Below are 23,809 nucleotides of genomic sequence, written 5' to 3' on the forward strand. Positions count from 1 at the left end.
GTGGTCATAAGCTCTTGTAGTCCCAGCTACTCAGAGGCTGAAGAGAGAGAATGGTGTGAACCCAGGAGGCAGAGATTGCAGTGAGCCGAGATAGCACCACTGCACTTCAGCCTGGGTGACAGAGCGAGACTCCGTCTCAAAACAAAAACAAAAAACAAAAAAATCTTTTTTCTGGCCGGGTGCGGTGGCTCACACCTGTGATTCCAGCATTTTGGGAGGCCAAGGCAGGTGAATCATTTGAGGTCAAGAGTTCAAGACCAGCCTGGCCAACATGGCCCATCTCTACAAAAAATACAAAAATTAGCCGGGCGTGGTGGCGTGCACCTGTAATCCCACCTACTTAGGAGGCTGAGGCAAGAGAATTGCTTGAGCCCAGGAGGCAGAAGTTGCAGTCAGCCGATATTGCACCACTGCACTCCAGCCTGGGTGACAGAGTTAGACTCTGTCTCAAAAAAAAAAAAAATCTTTCTCTGAAGTAATACAGATATTTTTTCTATGATTTCTTCTAGAAGTTTTAAACTTTGCTTTTCACATTTGGGTCTTTAATTCACCTGAAATTGCTTTTTGTCTATTGTGTGATGTAAGAATCTATTTTTTCCCTCTCTTCCTCATTCGAGGAACCAATATTTCCAACATTATTATTGACTAGACTATCACCCCTTCCCAGCCTCAATTGTAATACCATCTCTGCCATAGACGAGCTTTCCTCAAAGACTTAGACCTGTTTCTGGGCTCAGTTCTGTGCCATCGGTTTATTTTTCTATCCCTATGCCAATACCACACTGTGCTAATTACTATAATTTATAAAATGTCCTGCTATCTCATAGGGTAAGCCATCCCACTTTGTTCTCCAAAATTGACTTTTCTTAGGGCCTGAGCTCCTCCATATAAATTGTAAGAGCAGTTTGTCAGATCGTGTGCACGCACATATGGAGTTGAAATTTCGTCTGCATTTGCATTATGTTGATCCACTATTTGGAGAGAGGTTTGCCATCTTTATGAACCTGGGACTTCCTATTCATGAACATAATTTCTCTATTTTTTTTTTTTTTTAGTTTTTTAAGTCTTAATAAAGTTACACATGTTTTTCTCTGGAAATATTTTGTATAACTTTTGTTGAATTCATTTTTAGGTATCTTATAGGTTTTTGGCTATAGTAAATGAAATTTTTAAAAAATTATATTTTAAAATCACTCGTGCTTATTATAGGAGCACAGTTGATTTTTGCACACGAATAGTTTATCTAGCGCTTTTCTCACTTTTTTTTTGTTTTTTTCAGACAGGGTCTCATTCTGTCTGCAATGGCACGATCTCAGCTCACTGCAACCTCCGCCACCCAGGTTCAAGTGATTCTCTTGCCTCAGCCTCCTGAGTAGCTGGGACTACAGGTGTGTGCCACTACACCTGGCTAATTTTTGTATTTTTAGTAAAGACGGAGTTTCGCCATGTTGGCCAGGATGGTTTCAAACTTTTGGCCTCAAGGGAGCTGCCCACCTCAGCCTCCCAAAGTGCTGGGATTACAGACATAAGCAAATGCACCCAGACTTTTCTCACTTTTCTAAAGCGCTGTTCTTGGATTTTTTTTTTTTTTTTTTTAAGAAACAGGGTCTCACTCTATCTCCCAGGCTGGAGTGCAGTGGCATGATTATAGCTCACTGCAAGTTTGGACTCCTGAGCCTAAGCAAGCCTCCCACCTTAGCCTCCTGAGTAGCTGGACTATGGGCATGCTGGCCTCCTCTTGGATTTTCTTTCTGGACAATGCTATAAACTATAGAGAATGACAGTTTCGTTTTTTCCTTTCAAGACTTTTCAGCTTTGATTTTCTTTCTAGTCTTTACACACTGGCTATGACCCCAGAATAATGGTCAATAGAGGAGGTAAGAATAGGCAGCTCTTGATCCTAACTTTGAAGAGAATGCTTTGAGGAGAATTTTGCCCATGAAGTATGATGTTTGCTTTAAGTTTTTATAGATACACCCTTTTAAAGTTATAAAGTTTTTTTTCAAGTCTTAGTTTGCTAAGAATTTAAAAAATGTCTATTTATATATATAGTCTTAGTCCATTTCGTGTTGTTATAATAGAATCCCTGAGAATGGGTAATTTGTAAAGAAAAGAGGTTTACTTGACTCATGGTTCTGGAAGCTGGGAAGTCTAAGAGGCATGGCACCAGTATCTGGGTGGCTTCTGGTGAGGGCCTTGTGCTGGGTCATAACATGGTGGGAAAGTGGCAGGGGAAGTGGGTATGTGCTGAGAGACCAAACATGAAAGGCAACCTTGCTTTATAACTACCTGCTAGGCTGGGCGTGGTGGCTTACACCTGTAATCCCTTTGGGAGCACTTTGGGAGGCTGAGGCAGGTGGACTGCTTGAGTTCAGGAGTTTGAGACCAGCCTAGGTAACATGGCAAAACCTCATCTCTACACAAAATTAAAAAAAAACTAGCCAGGTGTGGTGGTGTGCACCTGTAGTCCCAGTTACTCTACAGGCTAAGACAGGAGGATCACTTGAGCCTGGAAATTTGAGGCTGCAGTGAGCTATGATTGTACCACTGCACTCCAGCCTGGGTGACACAACGAGACCCTGTCTCAGAAACAAAAACAAAAACAAAGCCTGCTTGGGGAAATGAATCCATTCCCAAGAACTAACTGAGTCTCTAGAGAAAGATATTAATCTATAGTAATAAAGTAATCACCTCTTAAAGGTACCACCTCCCAATATTGATGCACTGAGAATTAAGGTTCCGACATGAATTTTGGCAGAGACAGTCAAACCATAGCATAGATCACAAATGGATACACACCCAGCCCTCAGTTTTTTCAAATAATTTTTCTATATGTAATTTCCCTTTTTGATCTATTCCTGTTAATTATATTAACAGATTTTCTAATGTTAAACCATCCTTTTATTCGTGAAATAAGCCTCGCTGGTTTATGTTGGTTGTTATTTAGTACAAAATGCTGTATTGGTTTGTGAACTTAAAAGAAATTTTTTTTAATTTTTAATTTTTGTGGGTACAGAGTAGGTATATATTTATGGGGTACATGAGATGTTTTGATACAGGCATGCAATGTAAAATAAGCATGTCATGGAGAATGGGGTATCCATCCCCTCAAGCTTTCATCCTTTGAGTTACAAACAATTCAATTACACTCTTTAATTTAAAATGTACAGTTAAGTTATTATTGACTATACTCACCCTGTTGTGCTATCAAAATCGCAGCTCTGTCACCCAGGCTGGAGTGCAGTGCATGATCTCAGCTCACTGCAACCTCCACCTCCCGGGTTCAAGCAATTCTCCTGCCTCAGCCTGCAAGTAGCTGGGACTACAGGCACACGGCACCACGCCCAGCTAATTTTTGTATTTTTAGTAGAGATGAGGATTACAGGTGTGAACCACCATGCCCAGCCCTTAGCCCTTATTCATTCTTTCTATTTTTTTGTATGCATTAACCATCACCACGTCCCCATCAGCCCCCGACTACCATCTAGCCTCTGGTAACCATCCTTTACGTTCATGAGTGCAGTTGTTTTGATTTTTAGATCCCACAAATAAATGAGAACATGCGATGTCTGTCTTTCCATGCCTGGCTTATTTCACTTAACATAATGACCTCCAGTTCCATCCATGTTGTTGCGAATGACTGGATCTCAGTCTTTTTTATGACTGAATGTACTCCATTGTGTATATGTACCACATTTTCTTTATACATTCATCCGTTAATTGACACTCTGAATCTTAGCTATTGTGAATAGTGCTGCAACAAACATAGGAGTGCAGATATCTCTTCAATGTACTATTTTCCTTTCTTTTGGGAATATACCCAGCAGTGGGATTGCTGTTTTTAGTTTTTTGAGGAATCTCCAAACTGTTTTCCTTAGTGGTTGTACTAATTTACATTCCCACCAACAGTGTTCGAGGGTTCCCTTTTCTCCACATTCTCACCAGCATTTGTTATTGCTTGACTTTTGCGTAGAAGCCATTTTAACTGGGGTGAGATGAAAAAATACGGAATCCTTCACGAATGTGTGTATCATCCCTGCACAGGGACCATGCTAATCTACTCTGTGTTGTTCTAATTTTAGTACATGTGTAGCGAGTGCTTGGTTTGAAAATATTTTATTTACGATTATTGCATCTCAAATTGTTAAAAAGTGAGATTGTGCTGTAATTTTCCTTTCTTATATTTTTCTTGTTTCTTTTTGGTATCAAGGTTATATTTACCTCATAAAATAGTTTGAAGGTTTTACTTCTTTTCCTGTTCTTTGGAATCGTTTGCATGAAATTGGTTATCTCTTTGTTGAATGTTTGGTAGAGCTAACTTGTAAAATCACCTGGACCACATATTGTGTGTTTGCGTATGTGGGGACAGATTTCAAAAACATGAATTTAATTCCTTTAATGATTATTTGTTTATTCAGATCCTCTATTTCTTAGTCAAATTTTTTTGTTTTTCCTTGAGACAGGGTCTTGCTCTGTTGCCCAGGCTGCAGTGCAGTGGTCCTCCTGCCTCAGTCTCCTGAGCAGCTGGGACTACAGGCATGCACCACTATGCCCTGCTTATTTAAAAAAATTTATATATTTGTAGAGACAAGGTCTCACTCTGTTGCCCAGGTTGGTTTCAAACTCCTGGATTCAAGCAATCCTTCTGCCTCACCCTCCCAAAGTGCTGGGATTACAGGTATGAGCCACCACACCTGGCCCTTAGTCAGTTTTTGTAGGTGTTTTTGTTCTGTGAAAATTTTCATTTCACCCAGTTTATTGGCATAATCTTGTTCATAGTATTTACTTATTTTTTTAAAGTATCTATTATATCTGCAGTTATTTAATTGCTAATTTTATTTATTTGTACCTTTCCTTATTTTGATCAATCAGATCAAATTTCTGTCTATTGGTATTTTCAAAGAACCAGACTTGATTACCCCTTCTATTGTTTCTTTGTTTTTTATTTTACTGATAGCTGTTCCTTTCTTTATTATTTCCTTCTATGTTCTTTAGATTTACTCTGACATAGTTTATAGAAAATCTTGAATCTGATATTTATTCAATTAATTTTCCAGTTTCTTTTAATATACGCTGGTATGGCTTTTCCTCTAATTACTGCTTTTAGCTACATTCCACAAATTTTGACACGAAGAATTTTATCATTCAGTTGTAGAATATTTTCTAATCTTCATTATGATTTTTTCTTTGATCCATTTGTTGTTCAGAAGTGTGTTTTTACATTTCCCAAACATATTAAATTTTTAAAATTGTGCTGTTATTGATTTTGAATTTAATTGAATTGTGATGAGATAATGTAGTCTACATAATATTGGTTCTTGATTTGCTTTGTATTGTAGTACAGAATCAATTTTCAAAATGTTCATGAAGCTTAAAAAATGTATATTCTGTAGCTGTTGGTTGTGGAGTTCTGCATATGTTCATTAGATTAAACTTACTGTGTTTAATCTACAGCCTAACTTGGTTTTTTGTCTCTTGGATATTTCTATTTCTAATTCAATTTCAGATTCCAATTTCTAAGAGATGTTAACCTCTCCCACTATGCTTGTAGATTTTAAATTTCATCTTGTAATTCTGTCAGTTTTTGCTTTTTATATTTAATTTTTGCTTAATATATTTTGAGGTTGTGTTAACTGGAAGCACATAAGTTCCGAAATGTTCAACCTTTTTGATTAACTCCTTTAATTATTATATAGTGACTCTTTATTCCTTTTTTTAAATTAAAAAAAATTTTTTTTTTTGAGATAGCCCAGGCTGGAGTGCAATGGCGTGATCTCGATTCACTGCAACCTCTGCCTCCTGGGTTCAAGCAATTCTCCTGCCTCAGCCTCCTGAGTAGCTGGGACTACAGGCATGAACCACTAGACCCGGCTAATGTTTTTGTATTTTTAGTAGAGACGGGGTTTCACCATGTTGGCCAGGATGGTCTTGAACTCGTGACCTCAAGTGATCTGCCTGCCTTGGCCTCCCAAAGTGCTGGGATTACAGGTGTAAGTTGCCACACCCAGCCGTGACTCTTTATTTCCAATAATGCTTTGGACTTAAAATATATTTTGCCAGAGACTGGTTACAACAGCTTTCTTTTGATTAATATTTGCCTAGTTTGTCTTTTATCATTAAATAAAAGTTTCAGCTTTTTTGAGTCCTTGTGTTTTAGGTGTGTGTCTTTTATAAACAGCATATATGCAGCTTTTATTTTTTTAATCCAATCAGAGAATCTCTATCTCCTGAGTAAATCCTTTAACATTTTAAAATGTACTCTGATTACTGATATGTTGTATCGATCTTCTCATTTTGGTTAATATACAGGACATATAGAACTAATTTATATTACTTTTGTTCTTTCTAGTGCTCTGCTTTTCCTTTTTTTTTTGAGATGGAGTTTTGCTCTTGTCACCCAGGCTGGAGTGCAGTAGTGCCGTCTTGGCTCACTGCAACCTCCACCTCCTGGGTTCAAGCGATTCTCCTGCCTCAGCCTCCCAAGCAGCTGGGACCACAGGCACATGGAACCATGCCGGGCTAATTTTGTATTTTTAGTAGAGATGGGGTTTCACCATGTTGGCCAGGCTGGTCTTGAACTCCTGACCTCAGGTGATTGCCCACCTCGGCCTCCCAAAGTCCTAGGATTACCGGCATGAGCCACTGTGTCCAGCCAGCTTTTCCTCTTTTTTCCCCCATTTCTTGTCTCCTATTGGGTTGATCTAGTTGTTTTTGTTTCTTTTTTTCACCTCTACTAATTTGAAAGCTGTGAATACTAATTCTATCCTTTTAGTGTTATTCTTAAATGTTTAACATATATATGTATGTATTCTTTACTTAACAAAGTAGCAATTATTCAACATCTTTATATTTTTCCCAGATAATGTAGGAACTATTTGATGCTTGAAGTATGATCATTTTCTTCCTAGCTTACATATTGTTTTTCAGTTTTTTAATGTATCTTATTTCAATATCCTTAAATTATTTATTATAAAAATTCATATTGTTTTATGATGGCATGGCTTATTTAGATTTATCTTTACCAGTTTGTTCACTCATCGTTGTTTATTGCTTCTTGTTCCTTTTTCTATATTCAATTTTCTTCTCCCTGAAGTATATCCTTTAGTTCTTTGCACATTGGTACGTAATGGTAAAAAACACTCTTTCTTCGGTTGAGCAAAAGTCATTTTCTTTCTTATAACATCTAGCTGGAGATAGAATTCTAGGTGACCATTATTTTCTTTGAGTAATTTGAAGGTATTTCCCCATTTTTTAATTATTTATTTATTTATTTTTTTGAGACGGAGTCTCGCTCTGTCGCCCAGGCTGGAGTGCAGTGGCGTGATCTCAGCTCACTGCAAGCTCCGCCTCCCAGGTTCACGCCAGTTTCCTGCCTCAGCCTCCCAAGTAGTTGGGACTACAGGCACAGAGGACGCATGCTCAGGGAACCACCACGCCTGGCCGATATTTTCCCATCTTATCCTGACATCTATTGTTGCTGTTGAGAAGTCTACTGTTAGCCAGTACTGGCAATCAGTATTTTCTCTATGACTGCTGTTTCTTCCTTTTCTTCTTCTTTTTCTTTCTTTCTTTCTTTTTTGTTTTGTTTTGTTTTAAAATATTTTGTTAATGGCGAAAAGTTAGGGTAAGTAGAAACTTTTTGGAGGTCTTTTTGGCATGATCTGTCAAAATTTTAAAGCTAGCATTCTTGTTTCCAGGAATAGATCCTGAAGATGTGATTGCACAAGGGCATGGAGCTCTGTGCAGAAGGAAGTTCACGTGTATTTCTTTGTAATCATCAAACCTGGACAGGACATGGGACAGCACGCGCAGGAGCACACTCACTGGGAAGAGTGAGGCAGCTCCCTGACGCTAGGGGGTTCCGTGCACCTGCCCTGGCCTGCTGGGCCCTGAGGGGTCCTGGTGAGCAGCCAAGGCCCCTGTCCTCATGCAGGGTTCTGGGAGACACTGGGATCCGTATGTATAAATACGGGTGCTTTTCAGACAGGAACTGCCTGCGATGTGTGAGGAAGCTGCCGCTGACATGGTCCTAGCCGTCACACCCCGCCGTGGAGCAGGACATGCCTTCTGTCCTGACCGACTTCCAGGAGAACTGGGAGCCATTCAGATACCTGTCCTTCTGCCGCTTGGCTGCCAAGGGGCACCCGGAGGCGCTGCGGTGGGACGCGTACTACCCGGTGATGTGGCCCTGGCCGTCGCACCTGGGGACCGGACACCTGATGGGCTCTTGAGCTTCTTTATCTTCTTTGCTCTGTGCTATCTTGATACCGCTTTTCTTTGCTCTCGGGCAACTTGAAAGGCCTAGAGCCATCCTGGCTTGGAGGCCTCAAGGCCACTGCCCTGAGCGTGCGTCCTCTGAGAAGTCCATCTCCGTTTCCCTTGAATGCGCAGGAACACGTTCTGTGACCGCTGTTTCTCCAGAGGATGATATGTTACTGATTTTCCCTGGACAGTCCTGGTTTACACCTGGCACCCTTTCAGAATTATTAATAGTGCTCTATTTACTCTAAAAAATATCCTAGTTAGAATGATAAATTTTGTGGCCATCCTAGGTGGAATTTCAATTTTTTTTTTTGAGACGGAGTCTCGCTCTGTCGCCCACGCTGGAGTGCAGTGGCGCGATCTCGGCTCACTGCAAGCTCCGCTCCCCGGGTTCACGCCTTTCTCCTGCCTCAGCCTCCTGAGTAGCTGGGACTACAGGCACCTGCCACCACGCCCGACTAATTTTTTGTATTTTTTTTAGTAGAGACGGGGTTTCACCGTATTAGCCAGGATGGTCTCAATCTCCTGACCTCGTGATCCGCCCGCCTCAGCCTCCCAAAGTGCTAGGATTATAGGCGTGAGCCACTGCGACCGGCCTGGAATTTCATTTTTACTTCCCTTTCTAAGGATTAATTGTGCTTTCTGTATCTGATGATTCATCAATTCTGGACATTTTAAGCCATGTTCTCTTTTTAATAAGTCTACAAATAAAAACCTCTGATTTAAAATTGTATATTAAGAAAATAAGTTAATAACATATGATTAGATTAATTATCCTTTTTCTCTTCAAATTGTCTGGCCTGCCAATACCGTTTAGAGCTGGCATAGTTACTGTTAAAACACACCAGTTTTATTATGTAAATGGAACTTTTTTGGGCCCTCAGTCTCCAACACTTGCTTCAACCCTTTGTGTGTTTGCTTTTACTGTGCATCATACATAAATAATACATAAAACATATGTTAGCTACCACTCATGCCTGTTATCCTAGCGCTTTGGGAGGCCAAGGCAGGAGGATTGCTTGAGCTCAGGAATTTGAGACTAGCCTGGGCAACTAAAATCTAAAAATTTTTTTAAAAATTTAATTTAATTTACTAAAATTAAAAAAAAAAATTAGCAGGGTGTGGTGGTGTGCACCTGTAGTCGCAGCTACTTGGGGGGTGCTGAGGTGGGAGAATCACTTGAGCCCGGGAGGTCGATGCTGCAGTGAGTCCTGATCATGCCACTGCACTCCAGCCTGGCAACAATGCAAACCTTGTCTAAAAACAAAACAAAACATATGTTAAAGAATATGGTGCCCAGCACTTCGGTGAACAGTTTGAACATTATCTAATGCCTGGGATGCTCCCTTTGGCTGCTATTTAAGTGCATTCTGTTGCAGTCCCCATGTCACTGCTATTCTGAATTTTATGTTGATTATTTGATCACTCTTCCATATAGTTTTTACCACATGTATTTTAAAACAATTTATTATTATTTCTTCTGCTTTCAGAATGTATACAAATGGAATCATATTGTATTATATATATTCTTCAGTGACCTGATTTTTTCCCCTTCAAATTTATATTTTTGAAGTTAATTAATGTTGATGAATATCACTGTTGTTCATTTATTTCGGCTGTGGTATAGTAGTCCAGTCTTTGAATATATCACAATACATAAATCCACTCTACTTATTATGGACACAGAGAATGTTTCCACTTTTTTGGTAATTATATACCTATCACTGGGATCGGGGGACATAGAGTGTACACATGTTCAACATTATTAATTAGTACCTAACAACCAGTGGTGATATCAGTTTCCATTCCCATTTGTAATATTTGAATTTCTTTTGCTTCACATGCTCACTAGCACTTGGGACTGTCAGTGCTTTAATTGTTGCCCAGTTGGTAAGCGTGGAATGGTAGGGCATTGAGTCTGTTTGTTTAAACTTTTAATTTTGGCTTTGTGATTTTAATTTGCATTTCCTTAATTCTCAATTGTGTTAAGCATATTCTCATGTTTATTATACATTTGCCTTTGATCTTCAGTGGAATTCCGGGTTTTCATCTATTTCCTTTGGGGCTATTTTTCTCTTTCTTATTGATTTATAAGCATTCTTTCTATGTTCTGGAAATTAATCCTTTGTAATATGTGTTGCAATTGTCATCTTCAAGTTTGTGTCTTGTTTTTTCTCATTCTTTATGAAGTCTCTCGAAAACCAGAAGTTCTTAACTACTTCATGCACTTTCTTTCTTTCTTTTTTCTTTTCTTTTTTTTTTTTTTTTTTTTTTTTTTTTTTTTGAGTTGAGGTCTCACTCTGTCACCCAGGCTGGAGTGTAGTGGTGTGATCATAGCTCACTGCAGCCTCGAACTTTTAGGCTTATGCGATCCTTTTACCTCATCCTCGTGGGTAGCTGAGGTTATGTGTGAGCCACTGTGCTCACCTGACCTTTTTTTTTTTTAAGGTAGGTGCCGTTTTGTCCTTTATTTAAGAAGTCTGTCTCTACCCTGAGGACCTAAATTATGAAATTATTGTTCTATATTATCCTATATCATGTCCTAATTTTTGTTATAGTTTCACCTTTCACATTTGTGTTTAAGCTACTTTAAATGGATTTTTATGTAGGGCATGCAGGAGGAATTAATTTTGACTTTTTTACATATGGACAACCAATTGTGCCAGTATCATTTGTTGTGGTCCATCCTTTTCCTATTAAACTATAACATCTGTTCTGTCATAAATCCAGCTTCCATATGTTTTAGTTCACTTGGGCTACTATCACAAAATACCATAAACTGGGTAGCTTAAAAACAACAGAAATTTATTTCCCATAGTTCTGGAGGCTGGGAAGTCCAAAATCAAGGCAAATTTGGTGTCTGGTGAGGGCCTGCTTTCTGGCTCTTAGATGGCAATTTCTTGCTGTGTCCTCACATGGTGGAAGGGGTGAGGGTTGTCTTGCAAGCCTCTTCTTATAAGAGCACTAAGCCTGTTCATGAGGGTGCCACCTCCTTGTCCTTATCACTTCCCAAATGCCCCACTTCCCATCACCGTGGGGAGGAAGATGTCAACATATGCATTTTGGGGGGATATAAATATTTAGACCACAGCACCATATCTGCTTACACTTGTTTCTGGGCTTTTTCTTCTATTTCATCAGTCTACTCTTGCACCAATACCATACTTTTTTTTTATTATTGTAGCTTTGTCTTGATAGCTGGTAGGGCAGCCTTTATTTTCATATCTACTAGGGCAAATCTTCCCTTCTTGTTCTTCTTCAAGAATGACTTAGGTTTTTATGGCCCTGTCATCTTTCCTACATATTTTATTTATTTATTTATTGAGATGGATTCTCTGTTGCCCAGGCTGGAGTGCAGTGGTGCGATCTCAGCTCACTACAACCTCCACCTCCCAGGTTCAAGCAATTCTTGTGCCTCAGCCCCCTGAGTAGCTGGAATTACAGACATGCACCAGCACGCCTGGCTCATTTTTGCATTTTCAGTAGAGATGGGGTTTTGCCATCTTGGCCAGGCTGGTCTCAAACTCCTGGTCTCATGTGATCTGCCCGCCTTGGCCTCCCAAAGTGCTGGCACTGCAGGTGTGAGCCACCATGCCTGGCCAATCTTATACTTTCAAAGTCCCTGTCCTTCCAGCTAAACCATTAGCCTCTGTCTAGGAATCCAGGTAATATCCATACACCCATACCTCTAGCCTGGGGGTGGGGCTGGGAGAAGCCACTGATTATGAGACAGTCTAAGAAACTACCATATCTTGCCATTAAGATTGTGAAGTAAGAGTTTGTGGAAAGGCTATGAAATGCAGTTTCTGTACAACCTCTGAGTGGGTGCTTGCAGAAAAATTGCAAATCCATGTCTTACTGTCACAACCTGAAAAAAATGGCTATTATTTTACCTTACTTCTACCCACCTTCCAATCTTGTTCAAGTTTTCTTATTGGCTAATTCTACTTTGGAGTCATAGTAGTAAAAGTAATTATCTGACTTAAAAGAAGTGATGGTGGTACCAAGTTGACAATGGACAATCTAGCCCAGTGCTATATATTTATATTGATCTAAGTTATTTCCATGTATAGGTAAGGCATTGCTAGCCACCTGGTTTGGGAATGGCTTCCAGGAATAATACTATTCCCCACCCACCCTGTCAGTTCACCTGAGATTGCGGCATAAGGTACGGGGATCAGATGTTGTACTAGGATAACAGGCCTATGATGTTCAGCATTAGATGCATATGGTTGTTAAAGGAGAAGTAAAGTTTGAGATGTATGATGCCAAAAGCTAGTCTATTCAAATGTGAGATACAGATATGTTTTGAAGTTAATGTTAAAAGGCTTGTTATATCTATGTTTAAAATAATCGATCTCTCTTTATCCTTTGAATGATTGGTCTCAAAATAACACTGCAACTTATAACAACATAATACTATTCTTAAAATCTTCTATTGTAGGCAGTCAGACAAGAGAAAGAAATAAAAGGCATCCTAATAGGAAAGGAACAAGTGAAATTGTCTCTGTTTTATGGTGACACAATCTTATATATAGAAAACCTTAAAAACTCTGCCAAAAAGCCTGTCAGAGCTGATAAATAAATTCAGTAAAGTTGCAGCAGACAAAATCAACATATAAAAATCAGCAGCATTTTTATACACTAATAGCAAACTATCTGGAAAGAAAATTAAGAAAACAATCCCGTTTACAGTAGGAAAACACACAAAATAAAATAATTATGTGTAACTTTATCAAAGGAGGTGAAAGACCTAAAGACTGAAAACTTAGATAAAACATTGATGGACTGGGTGCAGTGGCTCATGCCTATAATCTGAGCACCTTGGGAGGCCGAGGCAGGTGGATCGCCTGAGGTCAGGAGTTGGCCAACATGGTGAAACCCCGTCTCTATTAAAAACAGGAAAAATTAGCTGGGCGTGTTGGCAGGCACCTGTAATCCCCAGCTACTTGGGAGGCTGAGGCAGGAGAATCACCTGAATCCGGGAGGCAAAGGTTGCAGTGAGCCACGATCGTGCCACTGCACTCCAGCCTGGACAACAAGAGTGAAACTCCATCTCAAAATAAAATAAAATAAAATAAAATAAAACACTGATGAAATAAATTGAAGAAAACACAAATAAATGGAAAAATATCCTGCATTGGTGGGTTGGAAGAATTAATGTTATTAGAATGTCTATACTACCCAAAGTGATTTACAGATTCAGTGCACTGTCTACCAAAATTTGAATGTCAGTTTTTCACAAAAATAGAAAAAAAAATTCATAAATTCATATTGGAACCACAGGAGACCCTGAATAGCCAAAACAATCTTGGGCAAAAAGAACAAAACTGGAAGCATCACACTACTAATTTCAAAGTATATCATAAATCAGCTGTAATCAAAAGAGCATGGTACTGGCATAAAAACAGACACAGCAGTGAAACAGGATAGAAAGCCTAGGAATAAACCCAGGCATTTATGGTCAATTGATTTATGACAAAGGCACAAAAGAACACACAATGGGGAAATAACAGTCTCTTCAATAAATGGCGTTTGGAAAACTGGAAATAATCAATTATGCACACGCAGAAGAATGAAATTGGATCCTTATCTCACATCATATACAAAAATCAACACAAAATGGATTAAAGATTATTAAAAGACCTAAAACTGTAAAACTACTAGAAGAAAACATAAGGAAAATCTTCCTTGGCATTGGTCTGGGTGATGATATTTTGGATATGATCCCAAAAGCACAGGCACCAAAAGCAAAAGTAGATGAATGGGATTGCATCAAACCAAAAAGCCTCTGCACGGCAAAGAAAACAATTAACAAAATGAAAAGACAACCCACAGAGTGGGAGAAAATGTTTGCAAACCATACATCTGATAAGTGGTTAATATCAAATATATCTAAGGAACTCAACTCAATAGCAATAAGATAAATAACCTGATTTTAAAATGGACAAAAGACCTGAACAGCCATTTCTCAAAAGAAGACATACCAATGGCCAATAGGTTCATGAAAAAGTGCTCACTGTCACTGATCATTAGAGAAGTACAAATTAAAGCCACAATGAGCTATCACTTCCCACCTGTTAGGATGACTATTATCAAAAAGATAAAAGATTACAAGTGTTCGTGAGAATGCAGAGAAAAGGGAACCCTTGTACACTGTTGGTGGGCATGTAAATTAGTACAGCTACTACAGAAAACAGAAAGGATGTTCCTCAAAAAACTAAAAATAGAACTACCATATTATCCAGCAGTCCTACTACTGGGTATATATTCAAAGGAAATGAAATCAGTATGTTGGAGAGACATATACACTCTCATGTTTATTGTAGCATTATTCACAATAGCCAAGATATGGAATCAACCTAAGTGTCCATCAACAAATGAATGGATAAAGAAAATGTGGTACATATACATGATGGAATACTATTCAGCCTTGAAAAAGGAAAGCCTGTCATTTGTGACAATGTGGATGAACCTGGAGGACCTTATGCTAAGTGAAATAAGCCTGACACAGACAAATACCAAATAATTTCACTTATACAAGCGTACCTTGCTTCAGTGTGCTTCACAGATAGTGCTTTTTTTTTTTTTTTTTAATAAATTGAAGGTTAGTGGCAGCCTTTGTTGAGCAAGTCTATCACCACCATTTTCCCAACAGCAAAATCTCACTTTGTATTTCTGTGTTACCATGTTAGCAGTAAAGTATTTTGAAATTAAGGTATGTGGCCAGGTGCGGTGGCTCACGCCTGTAATCCCAGCACTTTGGGAGGCCAAAGCGGGTGGATCCCCTGAAGTCAGGAGTCTGAGACCAGCCTGGCCAACATGGTGAAACCCTGTCTCTACTAAAAATACAAAAATTAGCTGGACATGGTGGCAGGTGCCTGTAATCCCAGCTACTCAGGAGGCTGAGGCAGGAGAATCACTTGAACCCCGGGAGGTGGAGGTTGCTGTGAGCTGAGATGGTGCCATTGCACTGCAGCCTGAGCAACCAGAGCGAGACTTTGTCTCAAACAAAACAAAACAAAATTAAGGTATGCACATTTTCAGACATAATGTTGTTACACACTTGGTAGACTATAGTATATTGTAAACATAACTTATATGTACTGGGAAACCCCCAAATTTGTGATTTGCTTTATTGTGATACTTGCTTTTTTGTGACAGTTTAGAATCAAGCCTACAATATCTCTGAGATATGCCTGTCTGTGAAATTTTAAAAAGCTGAACTCATAGAAGTAGAGAGTAGAATGATGGTTATCAGAGGCTGGGAGTGGGGGCAGGGAAGGGGAAGTTGTTGATCAAATTGTACAGTCCAAGTTAAATAGCAGATTAAATGCAACTGAAGCAATAACCGGTGAGCTGGAATTCCTCAGTTAGGAGGAATAAGTTTTGAGGTCTATTGCATAGCAGGATGACTAAAGTCAATTATAATGTATTGTGTATTTCAAAATAACTAAGAGTGGGCTGGCCATGGTGGCTCACACCTGTAATTCTAGCACTTTGGGAGGCTGAGGTGGGTGGATTGCTTGAGCTCAGGAGTTCGAGACCAGCCTGGGCAACATGGCGAAACCCCATCTGTACAAAAAATAGAAAAAATTAGCCAGGTGTGGTGGTGGATGCCTGTAGTCCCAGCTACTTAGTGGGGGGCTGAGGCAGGAGGATTGCTTGAACCCAGGAAGTTGAGGCTGCAGTGAGCCAAGTTTGCACCACTGAAGTCCAGCCTGGGGGCCAAAGTGAGACTGTCTCAAAAAATGAAAAACAAAAACAAACAAAACAAAAACTAAGAGTAAATTTCAAATTTCTTACCACTAAAAACAAGTGAGATGATATGATGGGAATGTTAATTATCTTGATTTAATCATTCTACATTGTATACATATATCAAAACATCACATTGTACCCCACAAATATATACAACTATGATTTTTCAATTAAAAATATTAATTTTTAAAAAGAAAAGAAATGAAGAAAATTAAATTTAAAAAACATTCTGTTGCGTAAGAAGCAGTAAAGTAAATTATTAACAGAGCTATCTTCCAGCTCACCAGTTATCTCTTTAGTTGCATTTAATCTGCTATTTAATTCATCTATTGGGTTTTTCATTTCAGTGGCTTTCTGTATTTTTCTAATAGTTCAAGTTGGGCATTTTCCAAATATGCTTGTTCTTTGTAATGACATCTTTCTTTTTCTTGTTTTGAGCCGCTTCCTTTATGTTGTTAATTATTTAAGGCATATTTATTTTGAAGTTTCTATGTTTGTTCTAATGGTCGAACATTTGGCGAGGTTGATCAAATCTATTGCTTACTCTGTCTGATTCTGGCTCACATACATAACTTGTAATTTTGGACTATGAGCTCATCTATGGCAGCCTTGTCTCTGTGGGAATCTTACGCAGCCTTCATTGAGAGTGTGCCCTCCAGAGTAGTTTCGTGTTTGGTACTGTCAGGAATCCTAGGGGTGTCACTGTCTTGAGGATAGTCATTAGGTTACATGACCAGTTTGGGAGTTCCTGGACCGCAGGAGTACAGTCAAACTTTCTCACCTGACGTGAGGTGAAGCCCCACAGTTCCAGCCCTTGGGGGAGATTTTTTTCCCACTCAGAGACTAGGATAGAGCAGAGAAGCTTCCTTATAACCTCTTCACTCCCCTCTACCTCCTACCCCCATCCCATACAACTACAGCATTAACTCAAAAGCTTATTCCTTTGATATTTACTCCCCTCTCAATTTTTGGTCCCTGGGAATTTCCTTACTCACTCCAGCTCTTAGCTCTGCTTTTCAGAGGCCAGCTATTATATTTTATCCATAATTTCTAGGTGCCTATTAGTGGGAGAGTTTTCAGGTTATCTAAGTGAATCCTATTTCCAAGACCATGAGGCTTACTATTTGTTTTTGTTAATCATTGTGTCCCTTTTGCCTATTATAATGCCTGAAAAGAAAAAAAGTATTTAATTAATATTCTCTTTTTTTTTTTTTGAGACAGAGTCTCGCTCTGTCACCCAGGCTGGAGTGCAGTGGTGCAATATCAGCTCACTGCAACCTCTGCCTCCTGAGTTCAAGCGAGTCTCCTACCTTCAGCCTCCTGAGTAGCTGGGATTACAGGCATACACCACCTTGTCTGGCTAATTTTTATATTTTTAGTAGAGACAAGGATTTGCCATGTTGGCCAGGCTGGTCTCGAACACCTGACCTCAAGTGATCTGCCAGCCTCAGCCTCCCAAAGTGCTGCAATTACAGGCGGGAGCCACTGTGCCCAGCCTCTCTTCTCTTGTTCTTAGTCTCTCTTGGCAACCGAGATCTTTAAACCTCTTGGCTGTCCCCCAGTGCCCAGCAGATCGCGGCCCACAGCAAGCACTCAAGAAATGTTTGTGGAATAAATTGAAAGAATAAATTGGACAGATGAGGACTCTGATACCAGAGATGTGAAGCAACTTAAGTCTCTGGAAGTTCCGTGCTGGTAAAAGGGATTTCTAGATGATGTTGTCCACTCACATTTCTGTTTTCCACAAATTAACCCATCCCAGCAGCCATAGGAAGACTTTCCCCCTCTAGTCATGCCCTCTGGATCTGATTTGATTGGAGAGTGTGGTCCTGTGCGCCCACTCTCTTCTCCAGGTGTCAGGATGTCAGTACCTCATACCCAAGAGCTGCAAGTGTAATGACCCCAGATGGGTTGTTGGTGGTGCCAATTGAGAGTATAGGAGAGAGGAAGAAGGAAAGCAAGAGAGAGAGAGTGGCCATCGAGGAGGATGGAAATGCTCTGTGTGCTTCCAGATCACCTCATCTGTGGTCTGCTGCACCATTGCTGATTTCCATTTCCTCTTTTTATTTATTATGATTAAATTTGAACTCTTGGTAAGAGGTCAATTGTTTTAGCTAAGAATGACTTGATTGATTTATTCCTCTTAGTGTCAAAGAATAACAAACCTTGTCCTAACTTGAGCCCTCCCTGGCTGTCTGGGAGTATACTCACTTTGAGCTGTGTGGGCGTGGCAGTGGAGAGAGCCCTGAGCTAGGAGCCGGAAGCCCTTGGCTCCTGGCCAGGCACCGCCACCGTGTGACCATGGGCAAGTCACTTGCCCTCTCTGGACTCAGCTCTACCATCCACAACTTGAGAGGATGATCTTTAAGAGTGTTTCCAGTTATGACATCCTGTGGTTCTATTTTACCATCACTTTTTCCTTTTCTAGTGCTTCTCCTTTCTTCATGGAGATCCAGGTTTCTGACATATAATTTTCCTTCTCTCTGAAAAACTTCTTTTTAACATTTCTCACAAGGCAGGTCTACTAACAACAAATTCCCTCAGTTTTTGTTTGTATGATTCTCTGCTAGAGATCAGAAGCACGGTAACAGAAATGAAGAGTGCTTTTTTTTTTTTTTGAGACAGAGTCTCACTCTGTCACCCAGGCTGGAGTGCAGTGGCACGATCTCCGTTCACTGCAAACTCCGCCTCCTGGGTTCATGCCATTCTCCTGCCTCAGCCTCCTGAGTAGCTGGAACTACAGGTGCCCGTCACCACACCTGGATAATTTTCTTTGTATTTTTAGTAGAGACGGGGTTTCACTGTGTTAGCCAGCATGGTCTCGATCTCCTGACCTGGTGATCTGCCCGCCTTGGCCTCCCAAAGTGCTGGGATTACAGGCGTGAGCCACCGTGCCTGGCCTGAAGAGTGCTTTTTCTTAGAATCTTTGTCTCTGCTTATATAACCCATCTGTTTTTGCATGTTGTCTACATTTCCCATTACAGCCCTTAGCTGTTTTTTTGAGACATCGTTTCACTCTTGTTGCCCAGGCTGGAGTGCAGTGGTGCAATCTCAGCTCAGATGCAACCTCTGCCTCCCGGGTTCAAGCAATTCTCTGCCTCAGCCTCCCGAGTAGCTGAAATTACAGGCGTGTGACACCACGCCCGGCTAATTTTTGTATTTTTAGTAGAGACAGAGTTTCACCATGTTGGCCAGGCTGTTCTTGAACGCCTGACCTCATGATCCACCCACCTTGGCCCCCCTCAAAGTGCCAGGATTACAAGTGTGAGCCACTGCTCCAGCCTTTTCTTTCTTTCTTTTTTTTTTTTTTTTTTGAGACAGGATCTTGCTCTGTTGCCCAGAATGGAATGCAATGGTGCATGATCAGGGCTCACAGCAGCCTTGACCTCCCAGGCTCAAGCGATCCTCCACCTCAGCCTCCCACACATATTTGGGACTACAGGCATGCACCACCATGCCCAGCTAATTTTAAAATATTTTGTAGAATCAGGGGTCTTGCTGTGTTGCCAGAGCTAGTCTCAAACTCCTGGTCTCAAGTGATCCTTGCACCTTGGCCTCCCAAAGTGCTGGAATTACAGGTATGAGCCACCATGCCTGGTCACCCTTAGCATCTTAATTATAGTTTTTTAAACATTTCTGTTCTGATTTAATTCCAACATTTTTGCCATGTCTGAGTCTGCTTCTGATGCTTGCTCGGTCTCTTCAAACTGTGTTTTTTGTGTTTTGGTATGCCTTGTAATTTTTTCTTGATGGCCAGACATGATGTACTGGGTAAAAGGAACTGTAGTCAATAGGCCTTTAGTGATTTGGTGGTCAGATGCTGTGGGGAAAGCAAGTGTTCGATAGTCCTGTGATTAGGTCTCAGTCTGTTGGTAAGCCTGTGCCTTTGGGCTGTGACCTTCACAAGTGATTCTCAGTCCCCCCTCCTTAGGGGGAAAAGGGTGGCTAGAGGGGACTAGAGTTGGCTATTTCTCTTCCCCCGGGTTATTCGGCTCTCATAAAGCCCCAATACGTTAGGCTATGATAAAACAGTTTGTATTGAGTGCAGTCCTTATTTATTTATTTTGAGATGGAGTCTCGCACTGTCACCCCTGCTGGAGTGCAATGGCGTGATCTTGGCTCACTGCAACCCCTGCCTCTTGGGTTCAAGTGATTCTCCTGCCTCAGCCTCCCGAGTAGCTGGGATTACAGGTGCCCACCACCATGCCCCGCTAATTTTTTTGTATTTTTAGTAGAGATGGGGTTTCACTATATTGGCCAGGCTGGTCTCAAACTCCTGACCTCATTATCCACCTGCCTCAGCCTCCCAAAGTGCTGGCATTACAGGCGTGAGCCACCACTCGTGGCCATCCTTCTTACAAAGAACAGAATGCTCTGGTGTATTTCAGAGTGGCTACTTTTCACCTCCTCCTGCTGGGAGCACTAGATTTTTCTCTGATCATCAGTGTGAGAAGCTGTTAGAGCTCCTGTAGATAAAACTCACACAAGAGTAAGGGCTCGACTGCAACTGGGCTCCCTCGGGGTTTTACTCTCAGACTCGTCCACGCTGAGACTCCAGCAATTATCAGTTACGGTTCAGGTTTTCCTGCCCCAGTACTGGTTCCCGCAGTGGTTTCTGCTCAGGTTTTCTGTCCTGCTAAGTTGTGATTCTCTGTGTACTCCTGTCTTTCTCTCCAGTTTTGGGGTAGGCTGCGATGTGTAGCTATAGAATAAATGAAGAAGGTTAAAAATGAAGCATAGCAAAAAAGGCTGGAGGTGGGATCATGGGTGATTTTTCTTTCTCTGGGGAGGCAGTTTTGCTCTGTTCACTGCATTTTCTACGTTTCCTTTAGTGAGAATGTATCTCTCTTGTAATGGCAAACAAACCATATTAAAACAATATTTTAAAGGCTATTCCATTTTGTGCTGCTGGGAGATGGGAGACCTGGTTGACCCTCACGTCCATGCCCGGACCCACCAGGGACATCAGTGGGTTGGAAGGTGTCAGGGGAATGTGTCAGTGATGAGCTGAGAGCACCACAGCTGCCCGTGCTGGCAGCAGCTGCTCAAACAGAGGCTATTCTGCTTAAAAAAATAAAGATGGGGTCATCCTTATGCCCTGGTATGGTCCTAGGGAAAAGGAATTAGTTGCCTTCTAAGGGAATCTGGAGGGCAGAAGCAGCACTGCTGGGGGAAGCCTCAAGCTTGCAGGGACCCAACTTTTGGCTTAATAGAAGAAAGACTGGCCAACCTTGCAAACTGTCCAAGATTAGAGCCCGCATAGCCTTTAGAGACAGCGAGCCCCTCGTCATTGGGAGAGTATAACCGAGGCTGCTGACCACTGTCAGGGACACTGCAGTGGACCTTTCCTGCAGTGCTTCAAGACTGTGGTAGAGGAGCTCAAAGCTGCCCTTTCATTTGTTAAGGGAGAAGGAATGAATTGGAAGAAGAGGAATTAATATCATCATGGCCAAGAGAGGGGCCTCTCAAGTCAGACAGCTGGCTTTAAGCGCTGGATCTGCTACTTACTAGCCGTGCAATTTTAGGCAAGTTGCTGGACCTATGTGTGCATCAGTTTTCTCATCTGCAAAATGGGTGAAATAACAGGGTGGCTGTGATCAATAAATGAGATAGCACATGAAGGGCTTGCTGCAGGGCCCTGTACACAAGAGCTCTGTAAATGAGGTTGGCGATGGGGGTGTCATTTTCCAAGGCACCAGAGATCTCAGGCCTCCTGCAACTTGCCCAGCTCCCAAGCCACTCGTTTCCTCATCTGTCGGCCTTGTCACGTTTGGAATTTTAGCATCTGTTGGTCAAAAGTCATATTCTGTATTTGGCTGAACTAATTTTATCCTAGATTATTTCTAACAGAGTCAACATTCTTCCCCCTCCTGCCTCTGAATCTTCTCAAAGGTAGACATTCTCCAGGCAGGCTGTTCTCTTAGCTTGGTTTCCTTGGCCTCCCTCCCTGTGTCGGTGCCCAGAATGTAATAACAGATCCCGTCTCCCAGCCAGGAGCTGGGTGCCCAGGAATTCCGGCCCCACTCGGCCAGCTCTCTTTGCCAGCGCATCTGTTTCTAATCAGTGCAGCAGGACGCATTCTTTCTGCCGAGTGTGCAGGCCCGGAGCCTGGGGACTGTGCTAATTGATTGCTAAATGGATCTTGTCATTTCCAAAAGAGGCCTCTAGGCCTGCCCTTTGCTCTGCCTCTGCTCTCCATGGGCTGAAGAGCTTAAGAATTAACTCGTCCACTGCCTTTGACGGGAAGCGAGGACTGTCTCGAACTTCGATGCTGGGAATGCACCAGGAGCCTTGGACAAAAAGCCTCTGCTCTTTGTAAAGAGATTCACGGCTGAAATACCCTGCCATGGACATGACCCCATTTCACTCTCCTGGTGGCTTATAGGGGTAGGCCTGACCCCACCGGACAGATGAAGAAATCAAGGCTTGGTGGTGTGAGTTGAGTGGCCCGGGTCACGCAGAGCTGCTAGCAAGGATGAGACTGTCTTGAGCCTGACTCATGCTGGGTCCAGGTTCTGTCCCCAGACCTCAACCCATTGGCAGTGTCTGGCCGGGGCTTGCTATTGAGGTTGCAGAGAAAGTGGACAGCACAAGGTCTGCTGATGGGGCTGTCTGGGTCAGCAGGACACCCACAGGTGTCTTGGTGTCTGGCTGTCCTGTCCTGATAAGAGCACCAGAATGGGGAAGATATTGCTCATGTTCAGGGGTGTAGCACTGCACCTCAAACTTCCTTCCCTAGCAGTGCAGCCCCTCCCATCCCAGCATCCTTGCATCAAGGCTTCTGGGCTTCCCTGGCACTTACAGAAGTATTGAGTCACCATCTGTTTTCTCATCTGTCTCCCCAGCTTGAAGCCAGGGATTGTTGTCTTTCTGCCTCTAAATCTCTGCCTAGAACAGGGTCTGCTCATAGTAGGTGGTCAATACATAAATGTAGAATGAATGAATGAATGACTCGTCCTGGACTGTTTTCTGTGATTTCCTTCTCCTTGGTCTCTTGTCAGGATTGGTCAGAGAACAAGATTTCAGTTTACTCTCAGCAGAACCCTTTAGCACTCAGATGCCTCAGTTCCTGACAAAATCTCTCAGCTTCAGTTTTCACATATGTCAAATGGGATGATTCTGCGTGTCCACCATGGGCTGGTTGGAGGACCAGTTGCGATAATGGAAATTTGAACATTATGCTCATGTGAATGCTGTGTGTATATGTGTCTGTGTGTGTGTTGTTGGTTTGGTTGGTTTTTGTTTGTTTGTTTGTTTGTTTTGAGAGGGAGTCTCCCTCTGTTGCCCAGGCTGGAGTGCAGTGGCATGATCTCGGCTCACTGCAGGCTCCACCTCCCAGCCTCAAGTGATCCTCCAGCCTCAGCCTCCTGAGTAGCTAGGACTACAGGTGCGTGCCACCACACCTGGCTAATTTTTTTATTTTTCACAGAGGCAGGGTCTCCCTATGTTGCCCAGGCTGATCTCAAACTTCTGGCCTCAGACAATCCTCCCACCTCGGCCTCCCAAAGTGCTGAGATTACAGGTGTGAGCCACCATATCCTGCCTGTTTTAATCTTTAAAGAATTTGGGGCTCAACTCTCTTCCAGAAGCTTCCTCATTGGCTCACATTGCCAAAAGGGCTTATTGTGGAATCAGGGGTGCGGAGAAGTTCCTTCAGCCTGTAAAACTATGTATGGTATCAAAGTAACTCTTGGTTTAGACCAAGTGGCTCAGATAGACAGCACCCAGAAGAAGGGGGCATCTTCAGCCTCCTGAGTCCCAGATCCTGGGTCCTCGCCACCTTGGG

General features: G+C 41.7%; 1 non-coding gene across 1 annotated transcript; it reads right to left on the reverse strand.

Annotated features, from left to right (window-relative positions):
* Positions 1–3,999: 3,999 nt before the first annotated feature.
* On the reverse strand, positions 4,000–4,102 carry LOC115831702. Its single transcript, XR_004027207.1, has one exon. It is a non-coding gene; the product is annotated as a U6 spliceosomal RNA (small nuclear RNA).
* Positions 4,103–23,809: the final 19,707 nt, after the last annotated feature.

This window comes from Nomascus leucogenys, chromosome 19 (genome assembly GCF_006542625.1).
Source record: "Nomascus leucogenys isolate Asia chromosome 19, Asia_NLE_v1, whole genome shotgun sequence".
Lineage (NCBI taxonomy): Eukaryota > Metazoa > Chordata > Mammalia > Primates > Hylobatidae > Nomascus > Nomascus leucogenys.